This window comes from Danio rerio, chromosome 16 (assembly GCF_049306965.1).
Source record: "Danio rerio strain Tuebingen ecotype United States chromosome 16, GRCz12tu, whole genome shotgun sequence".
Taxonomy (NCBI): Eukaryota; Metazoa; Chordata; class Actinopteri; order Cypriniformes; family Danionidae; genus Danio; species Danio rerio.
Window position 1 is genome coordinate 25,663,918 of NC_133191.1, and position 12,532 is coordinate 25,676,449.

Consider the following 12,532-nt stretch of genomic DNA (forward strand, 5'->3'; position numbering starts at 1 on the left):
AGTGACAGCAGATCAATAAACTCACTACAGTTTGACAAATATTACTGCTGTTGGACAACATCATGTACTTTTGAGGCTTTTTAAGGAGAGAATGTAGTTGTTTAGATTGTAACTATGTAATTTGTATTACTATGTAATAAATTACTAATGTAGTTTATTTATAAGGATAGTGAGAGATACAGTGCAGGTGCAGGAAAAACCTAGTGTAATTACAAATTACAGTTGGTCAAATCATTATAAAACTAGTAAGTGACTTTCTAAGTTGAACTCTCTCTCTAATAATTGTAAAGTGTTGAGTGTGGGATGGGACTCACATATAATGAATGTATGCATTTTGTGTTGGCCACTCTTTGTACTGTATAACCCTGAGTTACTTTTAGGTTGGCTGTTGGTTTGTTTCTAATGAGTCTCCTATTTTCATTACTGCAGATTATTTGAGTAAAAAGAAAGAAGAAATGCCCACATGTGTTTAGCGGAAACGGAAACACAACGTCGATACAGCACATCGGCATCCATCAGCCTGTCATACTGAGCAGAGAAAAGACGATTAACGATTCGCCACAAGATGGTTACAGAGACCTGGTAATTTAGAGGAGAATATTTTAATTTTCGCTTTTAGAAGAGAAAAACGCAGCGTAATTTAAACAACAGTTGATCAAATCATTATAAAACAGGTAAATAAATTTCTAAGTCAATCTCTATCTTTTGTATGTTGTAGTGCTATTTTTATACCATAGAAATCTGGAATTTGCTTCAGCCTTTGGGGTTGATTACTGTGATATATCAATTGCATCAAATAAATACTGGGAAATGTGTCTACACTAATGGCATTTCACGCTGACTTATTTTGCAAGAGAATCATTCAAATGCTAGCTCTAAAATGACGTGTGTGAATTAGTAACGGTTTCAGCTGTTCTGACGTTAGCTGCAGATGTGAATGAATAGCGGAAGAAAGTAGTTCCTCACTCAAAAGGATTTTTACATCCCTGTGTTGGATTTTCTTTTTTATATACACCATTATGCCATTGAACTGTTGTATAAACGCAATATCACATGAGTAGCAGCGTGAAATGGCTGTATATCATCACTGGTTGGACACTACCAGTGCCGATATACAGCCATATCGCACTGCTACTCTTGTGATATTGCTCATATAAATACCTAAAACCGCTTTTCTAAAGCTTATTTGATCTCATCTTTGACTCATATACAGTACACTATCCTTAATTTGTATTACCTACTTGGTTCCACTTTATAACTAATACAGTTTATGTATTATAATACTGTATGTACTTACACCGAACTTTATCATTAGTTACAATGTAAAAACATGTATTTATATTGCATTTAGGCTTGATTAAATACCTGCATGTAACTACATCATTAATTCATTTCTGTGATTACATTTAGAATTACACTGTTGACCATCCCTTACACCCTAATCCACCCTTACATTTAATGCCTTTCAAATACCCCCCAAATTTTTGGATGCAGCTACAGCCATCGCATATGAGAACACGTTGGCTATATCATAGCTTAAAGCATTTCTTTCAGATGCTAAAATATATGTTTAGCATCTGAAAATAAGAGCAGAAGCGATGTCTGCCTAAACGCCTGGTTTTCTGGGATTGCATGTATATTTGAGTATGGAGAATTGAGGGTATGAAAGCGATATTTTGAGTGATGGACAAAACACGGCTGAGTGTGGGATGTAAAAGAGAAGGGAAGGCTTGAGATTAATACACAGATTGACAGGAGGTAAAAACTCCCCAGCGGAAGAATAATATTCATCACCCCGCTCGCTATTCACTTTCATTTCGCTGTAATTCTCCCCTATCTGTGACTGCCAAAACACTCTATCACTCCACTGCCATCATCCCTCGCTCTCTCTAGTGCGCTTACACAAACTGAATGTGAAAGTAAATGATGTAAGAATGCTGTCTGTGAAAACGCACTGTTAGCTAAACTAGCGGCGAAGGTTGACATCTCTGACAAACATTTCAATCTCAACACAAGCAGCTCTGCAGAAGGAAATCACCTGAAACACACCGTACCCAAAGCCGCAGTGTAATGCCTCAGCATACTCTCATCTTCAAGTCTACACAATTTCCACAAGTCTGTATTTCAATCTCTATCTTTTTGTCGCAACTCCCCTTTCTAGTGAAATGGGAAAAGGGAATGAGAAAAGCTGAGGCGAGGCTATCATGAAAAGTCCCAAACAGGGCTCTGTGTTTGTTGACTTTTTGGCAATCTTACTAATTTCTCTCAAATATTTACAGAAGATCTGTCATCTGTTATCTGGAGCGACTCCTTGTTACTGACTGTAGCACATTAGCAAGTTAAGCAAACTGTTGTTGTTGCTTTGTAAACTTTGTTGAAATGGAAGCAATTGATAGTTTAGCATTGATAGATACTAGCATTAGGGGAACGCTGCCCTTGAGTGAGTTCTCTTTTTTTAGCCAAAAAGCCAGATAATTGTTGTGCAATAACATACAGCATTACTAAACGACAAGGAGACATGCGGAGACGTGCTTCTACAGAAATTTCTTCATAGAAAGAACAGCCAGAAAGGTTAAATTTATGGATTTGTGCCGAATTGTAGCATCATTAACCCATAACAATCTTTGTACTTATAACTGTCAGTATGTTGTGTATGCTTTTTATACAATTTCTATTCTAATTTGCAGGTTAAGTGCAATTAAAAGTATAAACTGAAATGCATTAGGCAATGTATAAAAAGCAAAAGTATAAAAAAGTATAAAAAGCGGGAATGAATAGATTTTCCCTACCTATAAATATGAATATTTTAAATATAAAAGCAGACACTTCATAATTTATTTATTTAACTCACAGTGTAATGCCATCAGCAATGACTAAATTGCTGAGGACTATTAAAGTATAGATGTAAACATTGCCGGAGTGTAGCTCTGACTGAAAACTATAAAATGAAACACACCAAATGAACAATTTTCACAGTTACCTTGTGACATAAAATGTACTTTCTTTTTAGCTGTGTTCACCTTGTCACTTAACTAATGTAATTCCAAGACAGCATTGCCTGAAAAGAAGTACAAAGTAGTAAGGCTGGGCGATTAATCAGAAAGTAATCAGAATTGACATTCAGAACCTAAATTTGATCTGATCTTTCCAGGTCGATTTTTTTTATTAACTTTCTTTACCATTTGTGGAGTCATGTGATCTTGCTCTGTTAGGCTGAGGTTGGTTTATATTTCTGCAGCCACATCTGATTTCTGGTAAAGTTGGACGATGGACCAATTCTTGAGCCTTACTTTGCACTAAACTGACAATGATTGGACGCAATGCCTGAGAGGCCTTGAGACGGCATATTTTCCACCACATTAAAATTATTATTTACATTCAAATATTTGTTTAAAGAAAATGCAAGAAATGCACTGTTTAATATATTATTTACAGGATGTACAAGAGTTTTTTTTTAGAAGAGATACTGCTTATTTTCTAAAAACACAGAAAATAATTTATTTTGTTTCCAAAGTTATTTACAAATTCTTTATTTTAAAAGTTTGTTTAAGGTAATGTGTGTTTTTTACTTCAGTTTTTCATAAATAATTTTAATAAATAATGATAGACAGTAGATAGTGTGTTTTTTTTATTATTAAAGTAATAAAATTTCAAGTACAAAACTTGATGAGTGCAAAGAAATAAAATGGATAAACACAAAAATGGTTAATTAATCTTTGTCAAATTAAAACTAATTGAGATTTTTAACAAGTAGTAAATACTTGATGTATGGAGGCATACATGCTTTTTTTGTATTGGAATCTTGTAATTATGGTAAATATGAATGCTATAGAACATTAATTTTTCTTTGAATTTTAATTTAATTTTTTTAATCATGGTAAACCTTTTTAAAGGGTAGTAAAAATTTTTTTAAAGGAACATTTTTATCGCAACATGTAAGACTGGACAAAGCTAAAACTTTGTAATTTTTTTTTACCCAAAACAGCCTTTTCTGTGGTAGAAAAGTATGGAAATATGCCTGTCATGATATCTACTATTCGTTGTGTGATATATTGCACCAAAATATATTGCAATAAAGGATAGTATTGTCATTTTAAGACCATTTTATGCCCCTCATTATATAATGCTAGAATGACATAGCATCCTAATGCAAGTATGCTCTTCCAAAGAACACATATTTTATTCTAAGATCATTTCATTTACTTATAGTCATTTTAACTATTTAATAATTAAGCACTGGTAAGGCACTGGTCGCAAATTTGTCCCCCCATTCCGATAATGTAGCAGTTCAGCAGTCAAATCAGATGAAGATTTAGTTTTAAAAATGAAACTATCTATGTATTATTTTAGTAGAAAAAAAGATTGAGATGTATAGGAAAAAAGTAAACAAACCATATAAACAAACAAATAATTAAATAAATAAACAAATAAATACATACAAAGGGTGTACATTGAGCCCCATGGCTGCAATTGTTTAGGACCCCCAAATCACCAAATCCGCCCTGCACATGAAAATATACTATAGTAAGTTATAGTAAATACTAAAAGTTTTTTTTAACCATACTGACAATGACACATCCAATAGAGATAAAGAGGTCATGCAATCAGCTAAAACATGGCTAGAATTGGCTTTTTTGTATGGGGGATATACAGTCGAACTCAGAATTATTAGCCCCCCTGAATTAATAGCTCCCCTGTTTATTTTTTCCACAATTTCTGTTGAACAGAGAGAAAATTATTCCAACACATTTCTAAACACAATAGTCTTAATAACTCATTTCTAATAACTGATTTATTTTATCTTTGTCATGATGACAGTAAATGATATTTTACTAAATATTTTTCAAGACATTTCTATACAGCTGAAAAGTGTCATTTAAGGGCTTAACTAGGTAAACTAGGTTAGGGTAATTAGGCAAGTCATTGTATAATGATGGTTTGTTCAGTAGACTATTGAAAAAATATAGCTTGAAGGTGCTAACAATTTTGACCTCAAAATGAATTTTAAAAAATCAAAAACTGCTTTTATTCTACCCGAAATAAAACAAATGAGACTTTCTCCAAAAGAAAAAATATTATCAGACATGCTGTGAAAATTCACTGCTTTGTTAAACATCATTTAGGAAAAAATTTTAAGGGGGCTAATAATTCTGACTTCAACTGTATATTGCATCATCCAAAAACGAGTCCATGTCCATGTATTGTGCGATAAGTCGATATATTGATTATTGTGACAGGCCTATGTGGCTCAAGAACAGGGCCTGTAAACTTTCACTGTCAGTGAAAAACAGGCCTCACTATTAAAAAAAAAGTCTTGTTATCTGTCACCAAATTCTCCCTGTGTTTTCTGTGCCCACACTTCTGGATGTGTCTCATATAAGTTCACCCCTCCCCTTCCTCCGTCATTCCCTTGATCCCCCAGGACACAATTACAGTTTTCCCCTGGATACAAACTAATTAGCTTAAAAAAAAAAAAAACTCCCACGAATGAATGAATAAATAAATGAGGGGAAGGGAGCTAAATAAATGCTAATCCTTGGTGCAGTGCTCAGACTCATGGACAGAGGGACACTACAACAGCTTCCTTCACACACACATACACACACACAGACTGCGGACGGATGCAGTTGTTGCTGAAGCGCTGCGGGGGCCTGTAGTAAATCACCACACCTGTGCAGTGTAACCTGTGCACGCCGCCTTTCTCCTCCCAAGGGAACAAACGTCCCACTTAAACACTTGTATAAAAGCTTCTGCAGGAAAACAAATGTGCGTTGGGAGAAAAAGCTCTTAATAAACGATGCTAGACTGAGACAGAGCAGGGAGTTAAATGCCTCTAACGGCACACACTGAAACAGCCCTAAACAAACATATTTAATAAAGACTAGCGCTACTAGCTAACATTACGCTAACAGGTCTGCGTTCGGTGTACATTAGCGGTTAATATAATCGAGGCTGAGCAAGAATGCTAATTATCAGGAAGCTTTGGGAGCCATTAGCTCTTCCGCTATGAATAAAAGAGGACGAGCGAAACTGACAATGGTACATAACTCAGGGCGCTAATGCTAATGCCAAAGGATGAGGTAAATGGCCAAAGCAACACCCGTGGAGCTGTGATCAGATTTGCACTTGTATTATTGTCTGACTAAACATTAGAATCGATCCGAAGATCCATGTTCCCATCAGCACCTGAGGACCACGACGACCTGGGGCAACTGTACTGTGAAGCAGCCATTTTGATATTCATGACTTTAGCGTCAACGAGAGATATTAATGGCAGGAGGTGATCCGAACTCGGCTTGGAGCGCTTCTTTAATAATGGCTAAACTAACGAAGTGCGGGGAGCTCCAGTAAATGACCCCAGTAGATCCAGCACCATTTTCCTTTAATGGACTTTAATAAAACAGCATGATGGTCCCTTTATAAATCCTCTGTCAAAGGCAGGTGTGGAGGCACAGCAGGGCAGCGCTTCAAAAATCGCTAAGCTAGGGATGTGGAACGAAGAAAGGCTGCTTAGCTGTGCTAGCAAAGATTTGCAGCGTTGCTTAATGAATGTTAGACTAACTTAAAATGCTGTGGGAGTTTAGCAGTGAGACGTACAAAGTGCTTTATTACTCAACTCTTAAGCGAGGCAGCCGGGGAGATGGAGGGAGTGGGAGAAAATGGAAATGGGTGAAGAAAAATGCAGCTGGGTCATTCCCATTATGCATTTCATTTTTATGTACCCATAATGTACAAAAGGGATAATTCAGCCTAAACTGAAAATTCTGTCATCATCTGCTCGTTCTTCGTAATCCCAAAACTGTATGACATGTAATGTGGTTTGTTGATATTTTGAGAAATGTCTCTTTGTTGATGTTCGCTTTTTGTTTATAAAACACAGCAAGAGGATGGTAACAAGATCTGTTTGGTTAAATCTTAGCTTAACAAGAGCATGTTTCCAAATCTTTTTGTTGGGATGCTCCGATCAGCATTTTTGAAGCTGATATCGAATACCAACTCTGTACCAAAGTGAGATATTTAATTGGATTTCGTCTTACCCATGAGAATAAATAAATGTCAGAAGCAGCTTTACAGAACAAAATAGATAAAACAGATTAATAAAAAAGAATTGGTAAAAAAAAAATTGACAATGCAATTTGGAAACACTGCAAATGATGGATGAATCATTAATGCACACATATAAACGTGACTTTTTTTCTAAAAGAAAATAGGCCTATGAACTTTTGATTTTTGCAACAAGTATATTATAAAAAGTTATATCTATACATTTAACTTAACAATTGTGCTTAGATTATTGATGTGCCTCTTGCGATCTGTTCTCATGCTCATCCACTCTTTAGAGGTAAAACAAGGGCAGCTATGAATATGAGTATGACACATACTTGCTAAGAATCTCTGTATCTTGTCCTGATGAAGGTCTGAGAATTCTGTGCGTGTCTTGTGCGACCATTGCTAAGGAGCCATTCTGGTGTTGTTGCTGTTTCAATTCTTTGTTGATCTTTGTTTTTATGTTTAAATAATTATCTCTATTTTTGTTGCCACTTTATTTTGATAGGACAAAATATGTTTGGTCTCTAAATAAATAGAGAATAAATTGAGAATTGCAGCTCAAAACAATGGATATACAATTGGGAGCACAGCGATCGCTCATGCCCCATGCATCATTCCGCTTTGTTGTGCAAATGCATCCCCTCTGCGGGTAAACTGTTGTAAAATCATAATCAAACACTTGCGATCAGTTCGTGAGATCAGCCAGGTTGGCGTGTACCGATCGAGTCATGAAATGAGATTATCGGCCGACCTCTAGTCAATCTATCGGGGCATCCCTAGTTTTTGTACTTAATAAGGAAGCAACAACAGATTTTTTCTTCCACAATGTGACAGAGTACATCCCAATGTAACATGATCAACATCAACAGATCATTAAAGTATATAGGGCTGCGACTTAAAAAACTAGATGCTAGGATGAGTGTTGTATACAAAAATGGAGGTGTATTTTATTTATCTAAAGAAAGGGGTGAAATTTAAGCACACCAAATAACAAAGTCCAGCATACATCACTAGAGAGATTTAATCATTTAATTATAACTCAATATGTTGATTAAAATTACAAGCTCGAAGGAGTCAAAGGTGAGGAGGCCAAGTAAAGCCAACAGCGATAGTACACTACCTGACAAAAGTCTTGTCATCGATCCTTGTTGTAAGAGTAACAAATAATAACCTGACTTCTAGTTGATCATTTGGAAAAGTGGCAGAAGGAAGATTTTTCTCTTGAGTCATCTGTTGAACTGCATTCAAATTATCACAAATACTGCAGAAGTCCTATTGGAACCCCCATGGACCCAAGATTCTCACAGAAATCAGTCAAGTTTGGTGATGGAAATTTCATGGTTTGGGGTTACATTCAGTATAGGGGCGTGCGAGAGATCTGCAGAGTGGATGGCAACATTACCAGCCTGCGGTATCAAGACATTCGTGTTGCTCATTACATTACAAAACAAAGGAAAGGGCAAATTCTTCATCAGGATAGCGCTCCTTCTCATACTTCAGCCTCCACATCAAAGTTCCAGAAAGTAAAGAAGGTCAAGGTGCTTCAGGATTGGCCAGAGAAGTTACCAGATATGAACATCATTGATCATGTCTTGAGTAAGATGAAGGATGAGGAATTGATGATGAATCCAAAGATTCTTGATTAACTCTGGGTGTCCTGCAAGAACGCTTTCTTTGCCATTCCAGATGACTTTATTAATAATTTTTTTTGAGTCATTGCAGAGATGTGTGGATGCAGTCCTCCAAGCTCATGGGAGTCATACACAATATTAATGCTTTTTCCACTGCACCTTGACTTTATATTCTAGACTGTACATTATTTCTGTCAAGTGACAAGACTTTTGTTTAAGCAAAGTCAGACAATTATGTCCTAGTTAAATAATTAAAATTAAGGCATGATCATATTTTATTTTAGAAAAGAATAAGTGAATCTTGAGGCCGTTGCCTTTCATATAAGCCCCTTTTGGTACCAAGTGAGCAACTAGAAGTCTAGTAATTATTTGTTGTTCCAAAAACCTAGAAAGGCAACAAGACTTTTTTCAGGTAGTGTATAATAGTTTAATAAATAGTGTGATAATGACTTTACTATAAACCTAATTATTTTCAAAAAAACATCAACATCTACATGTCAATTACCATTGTAATTATTTAATACTTTAGATATGAGTTAATACTCAATTGAATAAAGTAAATTAAATCAATAAATATTGTCCCCTTACATAATGAAGGTTTATAAAATAGCAAATCACACATTTAATTAACATGCAATAGTGACAATTGAGAGTGTTTTCTGTTTACATTAAAAAAAGATGCTGTCCTAAGCTAAGTTTCCTTTTTTATAAAACTAAAATCACTCAGCAGATACATTAAACCACTTAAATACAGATTCATTTAGTAAATCTGTCCTTTTTTATGAGTGCACATGAGCGAATCCGTCACAATAAGATTAATAACATATTAAAAAACAGGCTAAAATTTTATTTCCTGTCCACTTAAATTAAAAAGAAACGCTTCAAGAACAACACAAGCATAATCATCAGTTAAAAATTACAGTGCTCATAACAGGAATGACCCATGAAGCTCCGCTTTGACAGACTGTGTATGTGTCATCTTTGTCATGCCTGGTACATCATTAGAGAGATGGGTGGGTAAAGGCTATGTGTCACTCTGCAGTAGATCAGCCATTAGACTCCGAGAGGGTCACCACTCTTTCCCGCTCTTTTTCTCTCACTTCACATTTACTGCCTGTCTTGGTCATTACCTTTTATCTTTCCCTAAAATTCCACTCATTTTCTCTCGCTCTCTCTTTTTCTGACAGTCAGGTGAAGTGTGCAATATTACTAATAATATCCCATGCGCATTCCCATCGTTGTCCTCCATTACCATCCTCTATTGCATATTAAGATGACCACTACCACAACCTGACCTTGAAGTGTCGACACCTTAGCAACACAAGCATAAACATACCAAACCCTCAACAGTCAAGAGCCCCCACCCGTCCGTTACCCTAACTCTTAACCCCAGCCTATATTACATCTCCATGGTGACCGGTGCCTGGCAACAGCTGTAAGAGAGCGGCTGTCGTAGGGATGCGATGTGAGGCGATGATGTCATGGCCTGGTTACTTCAGACTCAGGGGGCTATTATTGCCGCTCTTATGGGAGATGTTTGAACATTATACATTCGCCACCCTGTTACCACAGCCATCCACTGCAATCACCGTCGGGCTCAGACCTCGATTTGTCTTCATTAGGGAGAATTCAGTGGCGCTTCGTTCGTTACCCCATCCCCACTTTGCTGTCATTCATTCCGACCTCTGGTCTCGCTCTTTCCCCCACTGTCCACGTCTCGTTCTTGCCTCACGCTCGTTTTTTTACTCCTCCAATCAAGCCTAAGTAATGCGGTGAATGGCTACGCACAATAAGTATGCCTGCTTTGTGTAGCCACACACTATATACACACAAAATCAATACGGTGCATTGGACTCACCTTAAAGTAAACAAGTATACACTGACCACCTTCTGTTTCGCTCTCCTCTCAGTACAGGCACAGTGTACTCTCAGTGCTCTCAGAGGACTGTGACCTTTTTATTCAGGCGGACACAGTGAAAATGCATTAATAGTGCAACCCTCATGGTGCCTACACAGTGGAGCGTACGCCTCATCAGATAATGGAAAGGATAGAAAAAGGAAAATGACGGTGACCAAATGTTAGGAAATATTGAAGGAACTCGTTATGTACTCGTCATTTACCCACTCACATGTTGTTTCCAAACACATCAGGCATTATATTTATTTTCACAACACAAGGTATGTTTAGATTTATACCCCTCCATTAAATCTCAGGCTTCAGAAAAACGACAGAAAAGTAGTCTATGGGACTCCAGTGGTAAAATTCCATTTTTATGAAGCAATGTGAATCCTTTGTGTGTGCTAAAAGTCAAAAAATAAGTCTTTCCTGACTTAATCCGAGCTCATACCACTGAAGCTTTAGGCTGATTTATCCCCGATTCACCCCTGCAGACAATCTGACAAAAGCAAACCGATTAGGAAGTGTAGTTGTCAGGAGGAAGAACCTCAGATGATCTTAGGCTGCAGATGCAAAAAGGCTCTTCAACAGGCACTGTTTAAATTTGTTATTTGCTAGCAGCTTTTCAGCACTAAAACTGAGAGGATTTTCTCCCTAGCGTGCTCTTTGTTCATATGGTTGTTGAGTTAAGACCTGAGTTATCAAAAATAGGCAGAAAATTCAGATTTTCTGGAACTGAGATGTTTATTAAACCATCTTGACCATTTTTACCATATACACTTTTTTCCATTTTTATTTTGTATCACATTTGATATATCAGGCGTTTGTGCAACTTTTTTCTCTCAACAAGTTAATTTTAATGAAAAAAATATAGTTTTGCCTTATTTTGACAAAAGAGAACAATTCAGGTAGTTTTCTTCTTTTTTTTTTTTACCTGTTACCAGTTATCAAATCATATACAACAGCTTTATAAACAAAATAATGATAAAGTTGATATGATATATTGGCCTTAGAAACTCTTTTATCAAATAGGATAATTTATATGGTTAAGTTCTACAGACAGAATTACTGTTGCCAGTCTTCCACAAGCAGCTCCTTCATCTTTGCTGTTCAAGGGACTCAAGGGTGTTGTCTAACACTGGCTATTGTGACAGAAGTCATAATCATACTGCTTTAAATGTTACGTTTTACAGTATATTAAACAATGATCCACCTTCACTAAACCTAAAATAATGCAGTAAAATTTAATTTAAATTTAGACCTCCAATTTATTTTGATATGTAATGTAATGTGTATTTATATAGTGCATTTATACACTCAAAGCGCTTCACAATCATGAGGGGGTCTCTCCACACCACAAACAGTGTGCAGCATCCACTTGGATGATGCGATGACAGCCAGTGCTTCACCACACACCAGCTATTGGTGCTATATAGAGCCAATTCAGTGGATGGAGATGATTGGTAAGGGCCGATGGAGGGACTTTAGCCTGGACACGAGAAGTGCCATGGGATTTTTAATGACCACAGAGGGTCAACTCGGTTTAACGTCTCATCTGAAGACAGTGCTCACTGACAGTATAGTGTTCCCTTCACTATACTGGGGCATTAAGGCTCACACAGACCTACTGGCCTCACAAACACCACTTCCAACAGCATTCTAGTTTTCTCATGTGGTCTCCCTTCCAGGTACTGACCAGGCTGACCTGCTTAGCTTCAATGAGTAACCGGTCTTGGGCTGCAGGGTGATGTGGCTGTGCATGAAGAAACAACCTCGTCAGTCATCACATACTCTGTGCTCATGCTTTTCCCTTGTCAGTGTGCAGCAATATTGATTTCATTAATATTTGATCAGTGGGCACCACTCTGTTTTAACTATAGTGAAGGTTTACATTTTCTAATGCTAAATACTTTGGGGGGAAAAAAAAACTGGAGTGATGCATTCTACAGCACCA

The 12,532-nt window shown here is 36.8% G+C and overlaps 1 protein-coding gene and 1 long non-coding RNA gene across 5 annotated transcripts in view; one reads left to right on the forward strand and one right to left on the reverse strand.

Moving 5' to 3' along the window:
* The window catches only part of cadm4 (cell adhesion molecule 4), a 305,176-nt gene that overhangs the window by 157,554 nt on the left and 135,090 nt on the right, over positions 1-12,532 (reverse strand).
* LOC141378065 (uncharacterized) overlaps positions 1-12,532 on the forward strand; it is a 38,907-nt gene that overhangs the window by 14,677 nt on the left and 11,698 nt on the right. Inside the window, exon 2 of the long non-coding RNA XR_012391653.1 lies at positions 430-582. This is a non-coding gene — a long non-coding RNA (uncharacterized lncRNA). The remainder of the gene's footprint in view (positions 1-429; positions 583-12,532) is intronic.